Below are 20,286 nucleotides of genomic sequence, written 5' to 3' on the forward strand. Positions count from 1 at the left end.
TACAATAATAAGAATAGAATTGTTAGTGTAAATAAATCTAACTTCTAAAATAGTTATCAAATTTTAATAACAATGTTTATACACATTATTGCTATTACTCAGTATATTAGTTAGTATATGTATATGCATAGATATATATCTAATGTACATAATTAAAGAAGTGTTTATGATGTTTATGTAGATACCTTTGTGTCTATTACCTTTCTTGATTAGGATATAAGCGGCTCGTGCTGATAACATGTTATAATATTAGCTCTAATTATAACAAGATTATTGAAATGATAATTGATCTTTATTATATCTAAGAGACAAGAGAGTGAAGAAATATATGTGAATTGTTAATTCTACCGGGGAGTAGTTCACATCGTTACAAATACATTCTATTTATAAGGCAAAAACTACTGTGCAAAAAGTAAATTACCGACAATCTAAACTATTGATGAACATTTCAATAGTTTGACAATTGTGAATAAAACGTGTGAATAAAGATGTTTGACAATTGTGTCATCCACCATTCACCAATAATTCATGTTCGTGTGAATAAAGGTGTTTGACAATTGTGTCATCCACCATTCACCAATAATTCATAACAAGAATATGTTTTTTATTTATTAATATTTTTTTTATGGAGGTAGAAATAATGGTTTGTGATTACTTCCTTTTGGTGATGATGACGTATGGGTGTTTTTGTGCGTGTGTACGTGTCAAAGATTGAAATTGTCTAGATTTTTCGTGGAAATGATCTTTAAAAAACTTAGGTTAGGCGGTTCAACTGAAAACTCTAGATTAAATCAATAAGAATATTTTGAATGGGACTTTTCAATCTAGGGTGAGCGAACATCGGTTCGGTTTTACACATAATTGAAACTGATGACTGAAGTTTGGTTATTCTAAAATCCAAAACTAAAACTGATAACTGAAAGTCAGTTTGGTTATTTTGGTTAGTTATCGGTTTTGATTTGGTTTATATTTTAGTATGGTAAATAACTGAAGACCAAATGCTAAATTTTTAGCTCGACATATTAAGGCCAATAAGCTTAATAATCAACCTACCTCTACTTCAAAAGGAACAGGCTAAATGAACAAAAAAATAGTTTAGGTTGTTTTCTTTGGGTGTAGGCTTTCTTATACAGGCTACATTTTGTTTGGTTTTCCTTTCTGAAGTTATATGGGTAGAAACTTTGTTTTAAAAAATATAGCAGCTCTTGATCCATATGAGTTGTAGAAACTACTAGTGAAACTTATATAACAAATGCTTTAAAAGTCTATATGGTATGAGGTAATTGAATTAATGTGAAAATAGAATGAAGGGAGTAATAGAATAGACAAATAAATGAAATAGATCATTATCATTTTATTGTCTTGTTTGGTTGTCATGTAAGAATGATTCATTACTTTATTATTATTTTTATTATTATTAACAATAATAAATTATATTAATAATAATACAAATATTAATAATAACTAGTTTTAGGGACCAGTGTATTACGACGATATTGTTAAACTATAAAAATAATCGAAAAACCGTTGAATTACGTATGTGCTTTATGAGTTTTAATTCATCAGTTTAAAATAATAATAACATTGATAAAATAATAATAATTATAATACATTAATATAATATTATAATTATAAAACAATAATGTTCATAATAATAATAATAATATAATTTTAATATCGAAAATCTGTACTAATAAATTAATAATCATCTTACTATACTAATAAAAAAATAATGATGCTTAGTTTTTCTAACCACATTCAATCCTAGCATAAAAGTCTCCGTTAATCTTCTAATCTCTCATCTCCTTAATCAATGTATTATGCACACATTAATAATCATTTCTAACAATCTAACTATACTATTAGCAATAGACTTTAAGTCCATTTCCACTCTTTCTATTGGTTGTTGATTATACTTTTCATTTATATGAATCACTTGTCTAATTTTCATCTTAATAAAATAAATCAAAAAGAAATTAAAATAAGATAGAATCAATTCTCTTTAATGATTATGTTTCATCTTTCATTTAATCTTTAATCTTAAATGTTTAATAATTATAATTAATAACTAATTACGATTTCAATTATAACATACTAAAACTAATTTATTTTTTTAATTATTATTTATTTCATTCACGAATTTAGGTTACCCACCGGGTTTGATGTATTTTATATAATAGATAATTAACTGATATTTCATTGATAGGATTCGATATACAAAGATTACGGATTTCACTTTAGTATAGTTTGTTCTAATCTTATATTTATGAAAATTTATCAAATTGACCGATTAGTATAATTGGTTCTAATCTTATATTTTTGAATATTTATGAATATCACCGATTGACTCATTCAAATTTGAACCATTAGAGTATAAATTCAAATTCCTAATCTATTTCTGTAAATTAGGAATGAATCCTTCATTTCACTAAGGAATTATTTAATTACGGAATTTCTATAATTCACTTAATTATCGTGTATCATTTGACTAAGGATTTGATTAAGCATTGTAATTGATAATATTGTAATTCATTGTAATTTCTATAATTCAATTAATTATTGTAATTTCTATAAATACGGATTTTGACCATTGACTGCTTCCAAATTGAGCGACTAATGATTTAAATATATGAGGTTGATTCTAATGTTAAATATGTTAAATATATTGTAAGTATTGTAATTGATAATTACTGGTCAACTATATTAAAAATTTCTTAATGTTAATAAATAAATAAAAATTAGTAACTTATTTTTCCACAACTAATATCAATTATTTAATTATTTAAATGCTTATTAGTTATATTATGTTGAGTATTTTGTAAAATTTCAATCATATGATTTAGTATTTTAATATATCCTAATTTATTATAATTTTATATATTATATATACGGTATTTTTATACATTAGATATTTGGATATACGGTAATATAATTGATGATTTATTATATTAATGTAAATACATAATTACTAACATATATTTCTACATTAATAAGTTACATTCCTTATGATTAAATATAGTCTAGATTTAAAGATATAAATTTAATTCATTTATATATATAATCTTATAATCTAATTTGACCACATTACATTTGAGTAATTCAAATTTTTGGAAAATCAGTTAATCCCCATTCCCTAATTTACGTCCATATTTTAATTTTATTGAAATTTCCTAATTTTTTGTTTTAAATTAAATCCCTATATACATTCCTTATATATTCCATTCTCCCAAAATTCAATCCGTATAAATACTTCACTTTTACACCACAATTCTTACACTATCCCACCATCTTAGCAAAAATGATTGTCTTTGTTTCTAAGGTTTCTATTTTGTCTTGTGTTTATATCGTGCATTTTGTTCTTTAGTATTTGGCTTAAAACTGCTATTTTTAATACCTTAATTTTTTGTTTATTTTTTATTTTTACCACTAGGAAAATTGAGCCAACAAACATCACCATGTTGAACCAATTGGATGTTTTTAACAGTGAGTGTATACTGAAGGCGCGTATTTTGAAACTTTGGCGTCTGAAAGACAATTCAAAGCCCGAGGAGGATAGGCCGATCAAAATGATTGTGCAAGACGAAGTGGTATTCTTACACATTCATTAATTTTTATATATCATTCATACAATATTTTAGTAATGTTAATATTAATGTTTCAGGGTAATAGAATTCAAGCATATGTACGGAAGTCTTGCATTCCCAAGCATGATGTTTTATATCAATTACAATTATTTTTGTTTTATGTTTTTGTTTGTATTCATATTAATAATTATATGATTTTTTCTTATAATCTCTTTAGGTTATATATCAAAATCGAAGATTCAATGGAGATCTTCACTATTTCGTTTTTCCGGTATTGCGATTCAAATTTTCAGGTTGTAAATTCTAACATCAATTTTACATTTTTTTCACATGATTCAAATCTTCCATAATTTATAATTTATTAATTATGTGATATTGATATTTAATTTTCTCATTTCAGGTTATTGTCCCCAACTTGATATAGCTAATTAATTTCATGGATTGAGGATTGTTTGATAAGATGCCTTTTATTTTTGTTTAATATTAATGTATATTTCTGTTAGTATTCATGTATTTATTTATATTTCACAATTTATGTAATTCAATTGATTATTATATAATCTGAAAATGAAATTTAGTTGATTATTCTATAAGACATTAAATTATCTATAGTAAGATAATCAATCTTATATTGTTGTTGGTCAAAGTTCCATTAATATACCAATGGCAACGTAATTTAAAACGTTATTATACTTTTCAATATTATCTTACGTTACATTTTTAGATTTATACACATTTAATATGGCATTTTAGAAACCGATTTCCCTATTCAAATGTCATATATATATATACATATATATATATATATCAAAATTCATTTCTCATCATTTTTATGAAATTTACAAAAATATGGTATAGAGTTTGAATTTCACCATTTGTTAAAAAATATATTTGTCAAATCCAATTTAATATATTTTCATGATTTTGATTATTGGTCAAATTTTATTTAATATATTTTCATGATTTTAATTACATAAATACAATAATAAATTTTCTATGATTTTCATTTATTTCCACATTTTCATGACCTTTATTATTGGTCAAATTCTACTTAAAAGTTTCTTGTATTAAGTGAGGTTTCTATGGTATTTTAAAATTTTATATTATCTACATACTATTTCCTATTAATATTAAATGTATTTTATTAATATAACCGTCTATTAGGCATAACAAATTTATACCATATTAAATACGCAATTTGAAAAATCTAAAAGATGTTTATAGTTTTCAATCTCATCATACTTTACCTTTACCTTTTATTTATTTTAACAATATATTATTTAGTTAGTCAACTTAAAAAAATGAAAAGTTTTTTGAATTTTGAAATCTAAAAAAATATTTAATGCAGTTGATTATGGAAATTAATTCAGATTGCTTAATAAGTTACGAAATTTGATCATCAATTTAGTCTTAAGTATAACAAATTTAGATCCTATTAAATACGGAAATTAATAAATTTAAAATATTTTTTTATAGTTTCTAACCCCAACTATCAATATTAATGTCTTCAATCTCAACAAACTTTTAATCTTATATATTTGACAAATTATTAATTAGACATAAATGTCAAAATTAATGTATAAAATTTAAAAAAAAATACATTATAATGAAAATGATTGTTAAAGAAGGTACTAATCATCATTAGTTCTAGGCAGTTCTCTAGAACTAATCATCATTGATCCTAACCTATATATTAACATGAACGGATTGATTTTTAAAGAAGGTACTAATCATCATTATTTATTTTTAATATTAACAAACATTATTTCAAATTTCATCAACATTTCAACAGAAAACAATCAAACTTTGATCACCATTTAATTAAATGTATACAAGCATGTTTTGTGATATTAAATTTCCCTTTCCTATTGTTATGAATTTAATTATTTATATCGTCACTAAATCTAAATATAACTCTAAGTGCATTTTGACATGCCTTGGAATATTGTAAGGTTAATTTATCCAACGATGTATATTGAAATAAAGTTTGTATTGTTTTCGTTAGTGCTATTTTCTATGACAATTCGATTTTGGAATATAACAGTTTTTTCTATTGTCTTCATTATTGCTATTTTTATCATTCAAAAGTATGTACATATATATATAGAGGGTTTGGATCAGATACAAATGAAATTAACGTTCTAAACGTGAGAATCAAGTAGAGTAATTATATATATAAGTATAAAATTACTCTACTTGATTCTCACGTTTAGCACGTTAATTTCATTTGTACGTTCACCTTCCCCTATATATATATATTCATACATACATACATATATATATATATATATATATATATATATATATATATATGTCTTTTTTATCAAAATTACATTTAGTTATGTTTATTTTGTGTCACCATTTTATAACCATAGTCCTCAAAGTTTTATGCCATTTTAATAATTTTATAAACTTTAAAACTTTAAATTATAACTCAAAGGTAAATTTTGTAAATCAATGGTCAGACATTTCATAATGTGTAACATTACTACGATTGAAACTTATTATTCTTAAAAGGATTTTCATTTTTGAATTTTAAACTTTTAAATTTAACTGCTCAAACATTCTATAATGTTTAAATGTACCATGATTAAAAAATCATTATTACTAAAAAGATATCCAATTTTAAATTTTAATATTACAATAACTTAAATATTTTTACATTCTGGTTAAACAATCCATAATTAACCTATTAATGTAATTATGATATTAATTATTCTATTTATTATTAGAATTCAAAAACATACTAAATCATCTCATTTACATTATATAAATCTTAAGGTTGAAAAATCTAACCATTATAATCTCTCTCTCTCTCTCTCTCTCTGTTATGGATTACTATCTCCATCACCGCCAATCCGGTAAGTGAGATTAATTATTTTCCGGTAAGGTTTAATTTGATACTCTAATAGTCGATTCTCATATTTGTCATTATTTCATTAACAATTTTTTTCCTTTTCCATTTTTGTTTGTACTGATTTTAATTATTATATAATTTTCTTATAATCTCTTTAGGTTCCATATCAGAATAAAAAAATTCAATGGAGATGTTGAACTATTACGGTTTTCCGGTAAGGTATTATGGAAAATACTATAATACCAGATGGGTTATTAGCATCTTGAGTTGAAGTCATAACAAGTTCAAGTCAATATTAGAGTGTATACAAGTTATGGCTCTATGAATCGTTAAACAAGTCATATAAGCCAATCGATGTTTCTAAGTGTTTAGTTATTAGCTATTAAAAAAACCAATTTGTTCCTTTTTATATTAATCTTTGACAACAATGAAATGCTACAAATTAAAGTATAAACCTTGTATTAAAGGAAGTATTTAGGGAGTTGTATATATTAAATTTATGATACTTTTGTTAAATAAATTGTTAGATTGTATAGACTTTTGTTCGTGTTTATTTTAAATTACACTTCAATAAGTTCTTCCTACATCTTGTCAAAGTGAAAGGTACTTAAACAATCAAAAAAACACGAGGCTTACAGTTGGGTGCCAATCCTTACATGTTGAAGAGATAAAATAATTTGCGAATTAATTATTGGATATAGGTGAAGGGAATGTTGGGGATGGGGGTCCAAATAACGACAAATGAATGTACAAATTCCAATGATCTTCTAATTAACAATTCATTATATCCAGTATATTATTTAATAGACTTTGTGTATCCTTCGATTTTAGACAAGTTCAATGAATTTACTTTCAAGAACGGGCGATAGTATCGGTTAAAATTATTTGTGTTTATTAGATGAATAATATAATATTCAAATATATAATCAAATTTCTTTACTTGACTAATTTCCTATTTTCCACCCGTGTACTACACGAGTTAATAACCTAGTTTAATACCTAAAGTATAATTATGCTCAATATATACCTTACTTTTTATTAAAGAAGTCGACATTTTTAAAAAAATAAGAACTCGTGAATTAAGTTTGAATTATGCAAAGCTTATCACTTCATACATATAAAGTTTAGTTATTCTATTTAATTTAAATTTTCAGTTAATGTGGTTATTTAATTTTGCATCTTTAATTTAATTTTCTAAACATAATTATTCTAAAAAAAGTTTAAACATTAAAACCACGATCAATTATATCCAAAAAATTTGGATTCCTGCCATTCATGTTTTTTGCTGAAAAGTTATAACTTAGAGTTTTTTTTTTTTGGAAACTGTCAATTTCAGGTTTTTTTTTGCATAACCATTTATCACATAATCAATTTCAACAAAAGGGGTAGGATCATATACAAAATAACTTTTTTCTAAAAGTTATTTTCATATGATATCTACCAAATCATTTTAGTTACTTCTATTTTTTTTTGGTTTTATTATAGTTGTAAATCTTTTTTTACTGCTTCTTCGAACTCATAGCAGTATTGAACTCACAGCAATGTTTAATTTGTTTTTATGTTTTTCATATGAATACAAATTAGAGATTCTAGATTTCTTATTTTTTTAACTATATAGTTCGTTTCTTTTTTACTTTTAATTTTGTGTATTTATTTCAAGTGAATGAGAGAGAAAATGTCGTGATCTAAAGCATTCACATTCAATTCTATATCACCAAATCCATATTTACACTAAAAATCACCAAAATTCTTACTCCTTTCAATTAAATAATATTTTTATATATTTATCATTATTATTTATCTTTCCTTCACTCACAACCACTTTCAAAATATATTAAAAAATTATATGATGTGAATAATAGGTTTTCAAATATAATGAAAAATTAATTGTATTTCTCTCCCTACACTCACAAGACTGATGTGGTGTAAAACACGCATGTTTTTCTAATAGTTTTTATGCTATTTTGTGCTTAAACGTTAACGAATATCAGTTGTTCTTGCGTAAATTTACATGTTTGTGTATGAAATAGGTCCCATGTTGAAGAGAGCGAGAAAACGAGTTAAATGGAGAAAGAATCAGCTAAAACGGAGTTCGGATGAAACCGGTACGCACAAACGAAGTTTAAACGAGTCAGCAGTCGATAAACGAAGACCCAAAGGGCATGACCACGCCGCGCGGCACCTGACCCTTCATTTTCACGTAGCTCGGGGCCCTAGGGGTGTTCCATGGCTGCCCAAATGCATCAACATGACTATTTTGTCTTATATGGGCTTATATGGGCTTGCTTGGACCTAGTTTAGCTTGTTTATCAAGTTTAATTATATATTTAATAACCCTAAACCCTAAAAACGAACGGACCATGATTCTAGCAACCAAATATCTGTTCCAAACGAAATACCAAGGAGGAGGAGGATCCGGTTCGTTATTTCATCACCCGGTTGTCGGTTTTAAGTATTTTAACGATTGTGAGTTCGTTTTTGAGCTTTAGACGTTCAAACAAGTTTTTATGTCACCCACCATAACACGGCCTAGGAGTGTGACGAACTATGTTGGTACCACAAGTGTAAATAAATCAGAGTTACGTTATATTAGCGGAAGACTTGGAAAACTTGTGGATTAAAGTTGTAAATATTACAAAAGACGGGATTTAAAAATACCCGTTAAGTTATAAAAGTATTAGTTGTTTACAATATAAAACCACCATTTATATATATTAAAGTTTTAAACAAAAGATCCGAGCCATCGGATTATAATATAGCACTTCGACATTTCCAAGCTCTAATCTTGTTCACCTGCAAAATGTAAATAAAATACGTCAACAACGAATGCTGGTGAACACGCTGACGCTAAAATAATTTCTTTTACTTTATTACCTCTCGAGACTACGCCTGCCTCGGCCCAACGTGGCTTAGTATAACAAAGTTAAAACAACACATTTATAAACTTGAGTCTCTACTCTAGGTCACCTCAGCAAACACCACAACGTTCGACTTAGTTAAGTACCCGTAAGTATACACAAAGGTCGTGCTTCCCGCGGGAAAGCGTCCTACGACCAAGCGTGGTGTGGTGTGCCCACCGCGTACTACCACATATGTAAGGATCCAGACACACGTATACCACAGCCTGAGGGCTAGGTTTATACTCTTATTTATAATGGTTTTAGGAACACATAGTCCCTTGTAAAATATTTTCATATAACATATTTGACTCATTTTTAAAATAAGTTATAAAAGTTTGGGGGCGTATTCACCTTTTCGTTTTGGGATCGGCTTCACTCACCGTCCGAGGGTCTTTCCTTTTTTATCTCGCACCTATAGTACGAGTATAAATATTTGTTAGTCGGATATACAATCCGGCTTAAGACCTTTAGTCTTGTTCTATACCTCGATGAACCTTTAGTTCATATATCTCATTTACTTGAAAACCTTTAGTTTAAAAGTAATTATAAACCTTTAGTTTATATAAAAACCCGACGTTTCTTCTTCTCTAAGAGACGTATTCTTTTTCTTTTATAATTTAAGAATACTCATTATTACTTAAATAATAATTTCATAACAAAGAATATACATATATACTTACACACACATATATATATATATATATATTTACAATTCATTCATTTATTCTTTTCTTTGTTATGTTTATTTTTCTTTTGTCGAGGTATCGAGTATAGCCTCGACTTAAGGTTTAAGCCTTTAATATAATATCATATTATATTCATTTTTGTCGTTATGCCTAACCTTATTGGCGTTTTGGAAACCCTAAGAGCTTGAGCAACACTCCAACACTGCTTCTCTTTTCTTGATCAACTTTGGCACTCCAACGTCAACACCAATCTTTGAGAATTGATGACACGCTTTTCGAGAACAAACACCTTCCTTGGTTGTATGTGGGTGGAGGGTGGCACGTACTTCGAGGAAACGTCGACACGGAAATCGAGGATCGGGACACACAAATCAAGGAATTATGGCACGTTTATCGAGGTGGTTCGAGTATGTGATTATAGTATTGTAGAGAGAGACTAGAGAGGGAAAGGGAAGCTGATTTTTGGGTGTGAAATATCAAACCCGAATGTTGCTATTTATAGGCAAAATTGTAAGGCCCCGTTACCGGTGCCCTACATTTGGTGTTGGATTTACTCATAAACGCAGTTCTTAATATCAGAGTTAATTAAAACTTTACGCGGAATATAAAAATTCAACCATAAAACATTACATAACTTTCAAATCTTGTCTTATCAAACATTCATACTCATTTAAAAACAACACATAGTCTTTAAAACATCATAACATTTCTTTGAGACGCCAGTGTCATCAATTCGATGACATGTGTCCTCATCAAGAGAACTGCCTCATTCTACTCACCTGCGTGCATACTAAAAGTCAGCTACGCTGAGTGAGTTCTAGTTAATCACACATAATACCATACACATACTTACCTTCCATTATGCATCCGAAGATACATAATAATTACTTTACTAATTTATTTTCATTTCATAAGTTCATACATACGTTCGTACTTTATTACTTTCATACTATATAAATTACTGTCCTTTTCTATCTCAGATATTATTAGGGTCTGGTCTCTTTCTTGTCTATCTCAGATATTATTAGGGTCTGGTCCCTTTTTACTTCTCTATCTCAGATATTATTAGGGTCTGGTCCCTTCTATCTCAGATATTATTAGGGTCTGGTCCCTCTTTCTTCATCTTCGTACATACCTTTATATACCCATAACATACATACTTTCTTTAATCATTCATACATACTCATATATTCTACATATATCTATCATACACATTCATCAATCATAAACATACCTCCCTTGTTAGCATGTGTAATATCCGAAGATCGTTCACATACCGACAAGCTTTCATTCACATTTAAGATATACATACGTAACATATAAACCATATAAGGCATACACTTACCATTTAAGGTAAGTGTATTAACTATCACATCGAGTATGCACACAGCCCCAAAAACATAACAAGGAAATGGGGCTAGGAACTCACCTGAATCCTGTTACGCTCTCCGTTAATCGTTATTCCCTTCTTGAGCTGTGCACGGCTAACTGTATAATATTTACATGTATCAATTAACTACTACTAGTCACATTGTATTTCTATCTTTATATAACCCACAAAGAACGGGGGTCCGGGGGCAGCGCCCCCTGGAAGCGGGGTCTAGGGGCGGCAGCCCCTAGCAGGGTCCAAGGGGCAGAGCCTCTGGCTGGGGTCGAGCTTGTATACAAGCGAAGTTATATACAGCGAACTTAGCATTAAGCGAAGTTAACTACAAGCGAACATATTCAAAAGTGAACTTAACATGTTGCGAACTTAACCAGGCGAACTTAGCATGCTGCGAACTTAACCAGGCGAACTTAGCTACGGGCGAAGTTGCCCAGCAACAGCAGCTAAGGGTTTTGTATTAACCCACTAATCGCTTATGTTTCAACGTATAAAGCTTGGATATGATCTTAACCATTCCCGTAAACGTTTCCATGGCCAATTTCGTTAAGACTCGGCCCGAAAAAGCATAAAGTTTGGACCTTTAGCTTAAAAATGTTCAATACTAGGTTTAAGGGTTCATTTAATCGGGCCGCATAGATTTATGAGTTCATTAGCTTCGTTTTAGCATCAAGTTTACAACTTTACATTTCGTTTACTCACGATCTATTCTCGTTCTAAGTTTCAAGGCTAAACGTTTATAAAAACGTAAACTTTAGGATCAAAACATACCTTTACGTGCTCGTTTGATATTGGTTAGCTTGTTTAGGAACTCTAAATCTTGTATAAGACTTGAATAACAAAGATATAATCACAACTAACGTTTACTCGGTCTCGGATCTCGCTCGTCTCTCTCTCTCTCGGCCGTATAGGGTGTGGTGGTGTGTGTGTTTTTGAGTGTGTAGAGAATAAGATGGAAAGTGTGAGGATTTAGGGTTTTAGGATGGTTTTAGGGGATATTTATATCCCTTAAAGCCCATGGACCTAAGGCCCATTTCTCTTAATCCATCTTAATTAGTCCAAGTCCATGATCTTTTCCTTATTAGATGCTAGTTAACATTATTTAACACACGACAATTTAACGCAACTTTTTTTATTTATTATTATAATATTTAGGATGTTACAAAAATTTAGGATCCCATCGCGGTACACGATGGGCTCCTGGGCACTCATCGCGTAGCGCGACGTAGGTCTGGTGAGTCACAAAGTAGGTCTGCCACGTGGCAGACGTTATGCCACGTGGCAGCAGTGTTGCCACGTGGTGACAGATGGTGCCACCGTGTGCCACGTGGCACACGTGTCAAAACGTGTCAGACCACGTCATCGCGATACGCGATGACGTTAGGTCAATAGCAATCGCGTATCGCTATTGTCTTCTTCCAGAAGTTTGACCAAGCCGTATCGCGGTACGCGATGGGCTTGTCTTTTGTCCCGTCGCGTATCGCGATAGGACAAGAAAACAGAATTTTCACTTTAAACCCTAAGGTTTGGAATTTGGCAAATTTAGTTCCTAGACTTTGGAAAGTTTACATTTTGAACTCGAAATTTTCTCGATGTTACATCCTCCCCACCTTGAAACAAATCTTGTCTTCGAGATTGCTTTACAAGAACAAGTGGGGGTATTTCTTTCTCATTTCCGATTCGAGTTCCCATGTATATTCGGGCCCTCTACGCGAGTCCCATTTTACTTTCACAATTTTTAACGTTCTTCTTTTCAATTTCTTTGTTTTCGAATCTTCAATTTGAATTGGACGTTCTACGAATTTTAAGTTCTCATTTATTTCAACGTCTTTTAAGGGCATAGATAATGATTCATCGGTCAAACATTTACGCAGATTCGAAACATGGAATACATCGTGTATCCCTTGCATTTCCTCAGGCAATCGCAATCGGTATGCAACAGTGCCGATTCGTTCAAGTACTTCAAAAGGTCCAACGAATCGAGGACTCAATTTTCCTTTCTTAACAAAGAGAACAACGCCTTTACAAGGCGAGACTTTTAATAACACTTTGTCACCAACATTAAATTCTAACGGCTTATGACGGACATCGGCATAACTCTTTTGGCGATCACGTGCCGTCTTAAGTCGTTCTCGGATTTGGAGAGTCTTGTCGGTGTTTTCTTGGACTATCTCGGGTCCAGATAATTGATTGTCTCCGGTTTCAGACCAACACACGGGCGTTCTACACTTTCAACCATATAACGCCTCGAATGGTGCGGCTTGTATACTTGTGTGATAACTATTATTATACAAGAATTCCATGAGGGGCAAGTGGTCATCCCAACTTCCATCTAGGTCGATCACACAAGAGCGGAGCATATCTTCCAACGTTTGAATAGTCCTTTCATTTTGCCCATCGGTTTGCGGGTGATAGCAGTGCTAAGGTTAAGCTTTGTGTCGAGTGCTTGTTGGAAGCTTTTCCAAAAGTGAGACGTAAAACGACTGTCTCGATCAAAAATTATAGACAGCGGTATTCCATGTAAAGCAACGATGTTGTTTACATAAATACGCGCTAGTCTATCCATTGAGTACGACTCATTAATGGGTATAAAGTGTGCGGATTTCGTCAATCGATCCACAATTACCCAAATAGCATTGTGTTGTCGAGTCGTCTTAGGGAGTTTGGTAATGAAATCCATGGTTATTAACTCCCACTTCCATACGGGAAGTTCGGGTTGCTGCAGCAATCCCGAAGGCTTTTGGTGTTCAGCTTTGACTTTTAAACAAGTTAAACATTTCGCAACATGCGAAGCGACATCCATTTTCATTCCATTCCACTAATAGTTTGCTTTGAGATTGTGGTACATTTTATCACTTTCGGGATGCATCATGTATTTCGACTTATGGGCTTCGTTCAAAATTTTCTCACGTAAGCCTCCAATGATTGGTACCCAAATCCTATTACCGAGTCTAAGGATACCATCGTAACCTTTGACTAGCGAGTCAATGGTTCTGTTACGTTTTTCATTGGAGATTTGATTTTCATTGATCGCTTGCATTTGGGCCAATTTGATTTGTTCGAAGAGATCGATTTGGAGTTCTAGGCGCAACGCTCGAACACTTTTGGGCATCTCATGTTCCATGCGACTTAAGGCATCGGCCACGAAGTTGGCTTTGCCTTCATGGTAAACAATCTCACAATCGTAGTCATTGAGTGTTTCTATCCATGCTGTTGGCGCATGTTAAGCTCTTTTTGATCAAAAATATGTTTCAAGCTTTTATGATCAGTGTACACGGTAAATCTTACTCCATAGAGAGTGTGTCTCCATATCTTAAGTGCAAAGATTATGGCGCCTAACTCTAGATCGTGAGTCGTGTAGTTCTTTTCGTGTACCTTGAGTTGACGAGAGGCGTAAGTGATTACTTTCTTGCGTTGCATTAGTACACATCCCAAACCAGAATGGGATGCGTCACTAAAAACAACAAAATCCTCAGTACCTTCTGGAAAAGCCAAGATAGGTGCTTGGGTGAGCTTTTTTTTAAGTATATCGAACGCCTCTTGTTGCTTCGTTCCCCATTCATACTTGATGTTCTTACGAGTTAAGGTAGTTAGGGGAACGGCGATACGAGAGAAATTTTCAATGAATCTACGGTAATAACCGGCCAAACTAAAGAAACTTCGGATCTCGGTTGGCTATTTTGGAGTCTCCCACTTAGAGATGGCTTCAATCTTAGCGGGATCGACTTGAATACCGTTTACATTAATGATGTGACCAAGAAATTGTACCTCATGTAACCAGAACTCGAATTTTGAGAATTTCGCATACAACTTCTCGGTTCTAAGGATTGCAAGCAAAGTTCGAAGATGGACTTCATGATCAGCCATTGACTTAGAATAAATAAGTATGTCGTCGATGAATACGATAACAAATTTATCCAAGTAAGGCTTGCAAACACGATTCATCATGTCCATGAACGCAGCCGGCGCATTAGTAAGTCCAAATGGCATAACGGTGAACTCACAATGGCCGTACCTTGTTCGAAACGCAGTTTTTGGGATATCCTCGGATTGGACTTTGAGTTGGTGATAGCCGGAACGAATATCGATTTTTGAAAAGAAGCTAGCACCTTGAAGTTGGTCGAAAAGATCATCGATACGAGGGAGTGGATAAAGATTCTTGATTGTAACTTTATTTAACGCACTAATCGATACACATGCGTTTAGAATCATCCTTCTTCTTGACAAATAGTATTAGCGCTCCCCAAGGCGACGAACTCGGTCGAATGAAACCCTTCTCCAGTAGCTCATCGAGTTTTTTCTTTAACTCCTTCATCTCAGTTGGCGCTAAGCGATATGGAGCTTTGGCGATCAGAGCAGTACCGGGAACAAGGTCGATTCTAAACTCTACTTCACGGTCGGGAGGGATTCCGGGAAGTTCATCAGGAAAGACATCAGAAAAGTCGGAGACTATGGGTACGTCCTTTATCTCCTTTGGCTTTGATTCTTCAGTGACGTAGGCCATGAATACTAAGCATCCTTGATTTAAACACTTGTTAGCCCTAATCATAGAAATTATGCTAACTTGGCCAGCGTCTTTGCCCCCTTCAATTCGAATCGTTCGTTTATCAGGGGCTTGAAGTTCAACGGTTTTGCTATTGCAGATGATACGAGCATGGTTATCGGATAACCAATCCATACCAAGTACAATATCAAAACCAGCCAGACTCATGGGCAACAAACAAATAGGTAGAATATAACCAGCTAGAAGTATTTTTCCGTTTTTAAGGGCTTCGGATATTTTAACGATTTCGCCACTAGCAGTCTCGACGCTTAGAGTTTTATCTAATTTTTTTAATGGTTCGTTTAACAGACTACAAAAACTATAATCTATAAAACTCAAATTGGCAACCGAATCAAATAAAACTCTAGCATAGGTGTCGTTGACTAGAAACGTACAGGTAATGGTTTCCGGCATGTCAACGGCTTTCTTTGTATCAAGTACAAAGACTCGAGCATTTCCTTTCTTGTCTTTGCCACTTCCACCCGCACCACCAGTCGCGGGTTTTTTCTTTGGGCATTCAAAGCTCAAGTGCCCCATCTCCTTGCAGTTGTAGAAAGTCATCTTTTTCTTCCAGCTATCGGCAGCATCATGACCCGTACGATTGCATGATTCACAAACTTTAGGAGGCGGAGCGAAATTACATCGCCCCTTGCGATACCTCCTACAAGTCTTACATGGTGTAGCATTTGAATTGTACCAATTTTGGTGTCGGTTTACGCCTTTGCCTTTGAAGTTGGCACCTCCTCCAGCTCTCCCTTGGGCAGTTGTTGTTGTAACCTTCTTGTCCTCTTCTTTGTTGCGGACCATGCCGCCCATCAAATAACCAGCTAACTCCATTGCAGAGTCGGCGATTTGAGGTAGGTGAGACCTCACCATGTCGCGGATTTCCCGTGGTAGTCCCCAAATATACCTTGTTACCTTGTTGGATTCAGGATTTACCAGCTGGGGAACCAGACGACAATATTCGTGAAACTTTGTGTTATATTCACGAAGGTTTGTCCCCACGACCTTAAGATTGAGAAATATAGTTTGGATTTGGTCAGTTTCATGCATGGGACAAAGTTTTCCCATCAACATCGCTTTGAACTCATCCCAACTCAAACCATACATCACTTCTCTCCCTTTACTCATCAACAAAGCATTCCACCACTCAAGTGCTACTCCCTTGAACATAAGGGCAGAATACTGGATCTTTTCCTCGTCGGAACACTTGCTTGTTATCACAGTTGTCTCCATCTCCTCAAGCCACCTCACAGTCGCGATGGCTCCTTTATCACCATGGAACTCTTTCGGTCCATAGTATTTGAAATTCTTGAATGGACACCCACTAATTTTGAGTTTCTTGAACTCTCGTCCTACTCCACCATCAATGTTAGACTCATGAACACTCTCCTCAACTCGAGACGGGTTCGGATTTGATTTAACGGACTTTCGGTAAGGATTAACGGAATAAGAACGTTTAGTTTGTCTAGATTGAGACCTAGCCATGGATTCTTCTCTAACTGCATCCTTAATCATCTTTTGTATCTTATTCATATATTTTTCGGGGATTTCTTCTTCTTGATTATCCACGGGGCCTTTCCCCTTTTCTTTTATTTCTTTTTCTTTTCTTGCATTCTCGTTGTTATTACTTTGTTCAGACATATTTCTTTTTTCTTTTCGATTTATATATGAAATTTTTAACAAAATTTCTTTTATTAAACACATATTTTACTACACATATATATCGCAAAAGGATATATATATTTATTTTACAATGTACATACACACATTTATATATATATACATATATATCATTTGATATATATATATATATATATATATATATATATATATATATATTTATAATCCTACCTTTATTAAGAACGTTTCTACGTTCTTTATTACACAAAACACATAGGATTACATTAACACACATCACTTTCTCGTCACATCCATCATCTTCAATCCCTTATAAACTTCTTCACAACATTCGTTAATTTGTTGCATTTGCGAAGAAGTGTTTCTCCCATCTTCTTCTTTTTCTTTCCTTCCTCAGCCACCTTCTTTCTCTAATCGTCGGTTTCGTGTAAGGCACGGCCCAAATGTTCTTCATACGACTACGGGATTACGTTGGGGTATCCATATTATGGAGGTGGGTCGCGGTAACCCAATGTCACCATCTCGTAGTGATTCCTTGGTTCTGGATACGGAACGTAAGTCATGTCGGATGCAAGGTAGAGGTAAGTCGTAGCAGCTTGGTTTTGCTCTCGAATTTCATCAGCTTTCTCTTCAATTGATGGAATCCTTCCTTGGAATGGTGGGAAGCTTGAAGAAGCTTGGTTCTTGAGTTTCTCAAGGTATTGAACATAGGGATCAACAGAACCATAGCTTGGGTTTTGGGAAGTGAGATGTTGACATCTCATTAGGATTATCGGGATGCTCTTCTTCCGGTTCAGACTCTTTTTCAGGATCCTCCTTTTCTTTGGGGTCCTCCTCTTCTTCTTCGGGTTCCTCCTCTTCTTCAGGTTCTTCCTCCTCCATATGATGGGTGGTCTCAATGTTTATTGGGGGCATCTGGAAACTCTCAAAAGGCATCATTATCCTCATTTTAGGTTTGCGGGACGACCCTTCATTATTGGTAGGTTGAGAATTGACTTCGTTGAAAGTAGAGCTTCCGGTATGCCATCATCGTTGATCGGAGTGGCATTCATCCAGTCGGAGGATGGGGATTTCGGTTCCTCTTTGATAGGCAAGTTGGACAGGAAAGCATAGGATGGATGAGGGTTTGGTGGTAAGTATCCGGTCGGATAGTATTGTGGTATGTTTGATGGTTGGTAAGTGGGGATCTCCGATGGGTGGTACGTTGGTACTTCAGAGGGATGGTACATGGGTATTGTTGGTGGATGATAGCTCGAGTGCCTTGGTTGTTCGATTCTTTGTTTTGGTGGACTCTCGGGAACGTCTATTGGATAGTGTCTACTTCCGGGGTAGTATACAGGTTTGGACAAGTCATGTTCCACTTCTTGGTCAAAGTACGCTTCATAGTAACCATCACTCATGTTGTCCTTGGGAAAAGGTTCGGCGATTCCGGCCTCTTTAGCCTTGCACACATAATTTTCCATATAAGTCTTGAATGACATCTAACAATTTGGGTGGTTTAGAATGTAAAGAGGGAAAGAAAAAGGTTACCAGCCTATCTTATCCCTAAAACACATAAACAATTATTTCCTATACTTGGATCGAAGCTTGGGTATTGTTTTATGATACCCAATTCGCTAAGATCGATGGATCTGATACCAACACTTGTCACCCCCCAAAACACGGCCTAGGAGTGTGACGAACTATGTTGGTACCACAAGTGTAAATAAATCATAGTTACGTTATATTAGCGGAAGACTTGGAAAACTTGTGGATTAAAGTTGTAAATATTACAAAAGACGAGATTTAAAAAATTCCCGTTAAGTTATAAAAGTATTACTTGTTCACATTACGAAACCACCATTTATATATATTAAAGTTTTAAACAAAAGATCTGAGCCATCGGATAATAATATAGCACTTCGACATTTCCAAGCGCTAATCTTGTTCACCTGCAAAATGTAAATAAAATACGTTAGCAACGAATGTTGATGAACACGCTGACACTAAAATAATTTCTTTTACTTTATTACCCCTCGAGACTACACCTTTCTCGGCCCAACGTGGCTTAGGAATAACAAAGTTAAAACAACACATTTATAAACTTGAGTCTCTACTCTAGGTCACCTCAGCAAACACCGCAACGTTCGACTTAGTTAAGTACCCGTAAGTATACACAAAGGTCGTGCTTCCCACGGGAAAGCGTCCTACGACCAAGCGCGGTGCGGTGTGCCCACCGCATACTACCACATATGTAAGGATCCAGACACATGTATACCACAGCCTGAGGGCTAGGTTTATATTCTTATTTATAATGGTTTTAGGAACACATAGTCCATTGTAAAAAAATTTCATATAACATATTTTACACATTTTTAAAATAAGTTATAAAAGTTTGGGGGCGTATTCACCTTTTCGCTTTGGGATCGGCTTCACTCACCGTCTAAGGGTCTTTCTCTTTTTATCTCGCACCTATATTACGAGTATAAATATTTGTTAGTAGGATATACAATCCGGCTTAAGACCTTTAGTCTTGTTCTATATCTCGATGAACCTTTAGTTCATATATCTCATTTACTTGAAAACATTTAGTTTAAAAGTAATTATAAACATTTAGTTTATATAAAAACCCGACGTTTCTTCTTCTCTAAGAAGCGTATTCTTTTTCTTTTATTATTCAAGAATACTCATTATTACTTATATAATAATTTC

The sequence above is a fragment of the Bidens hawaiensis genome, unplaced genomic scaffold (genome assembly GCF_021521415.1).
Source record: "Bidens hawaiensis isolate Kalapana, Puna unplaced genomic scaffold, B.hawaiensis_p1.1 tig00022880_1, whole genome shotgun sequence".
Taxonomy (NCBI): Eukaryota; Viridiplantae; Streptophyta; class Magnoliopsida; order Asterales; family Asteraceae; genus Bidens; species Bidens hawaiensis.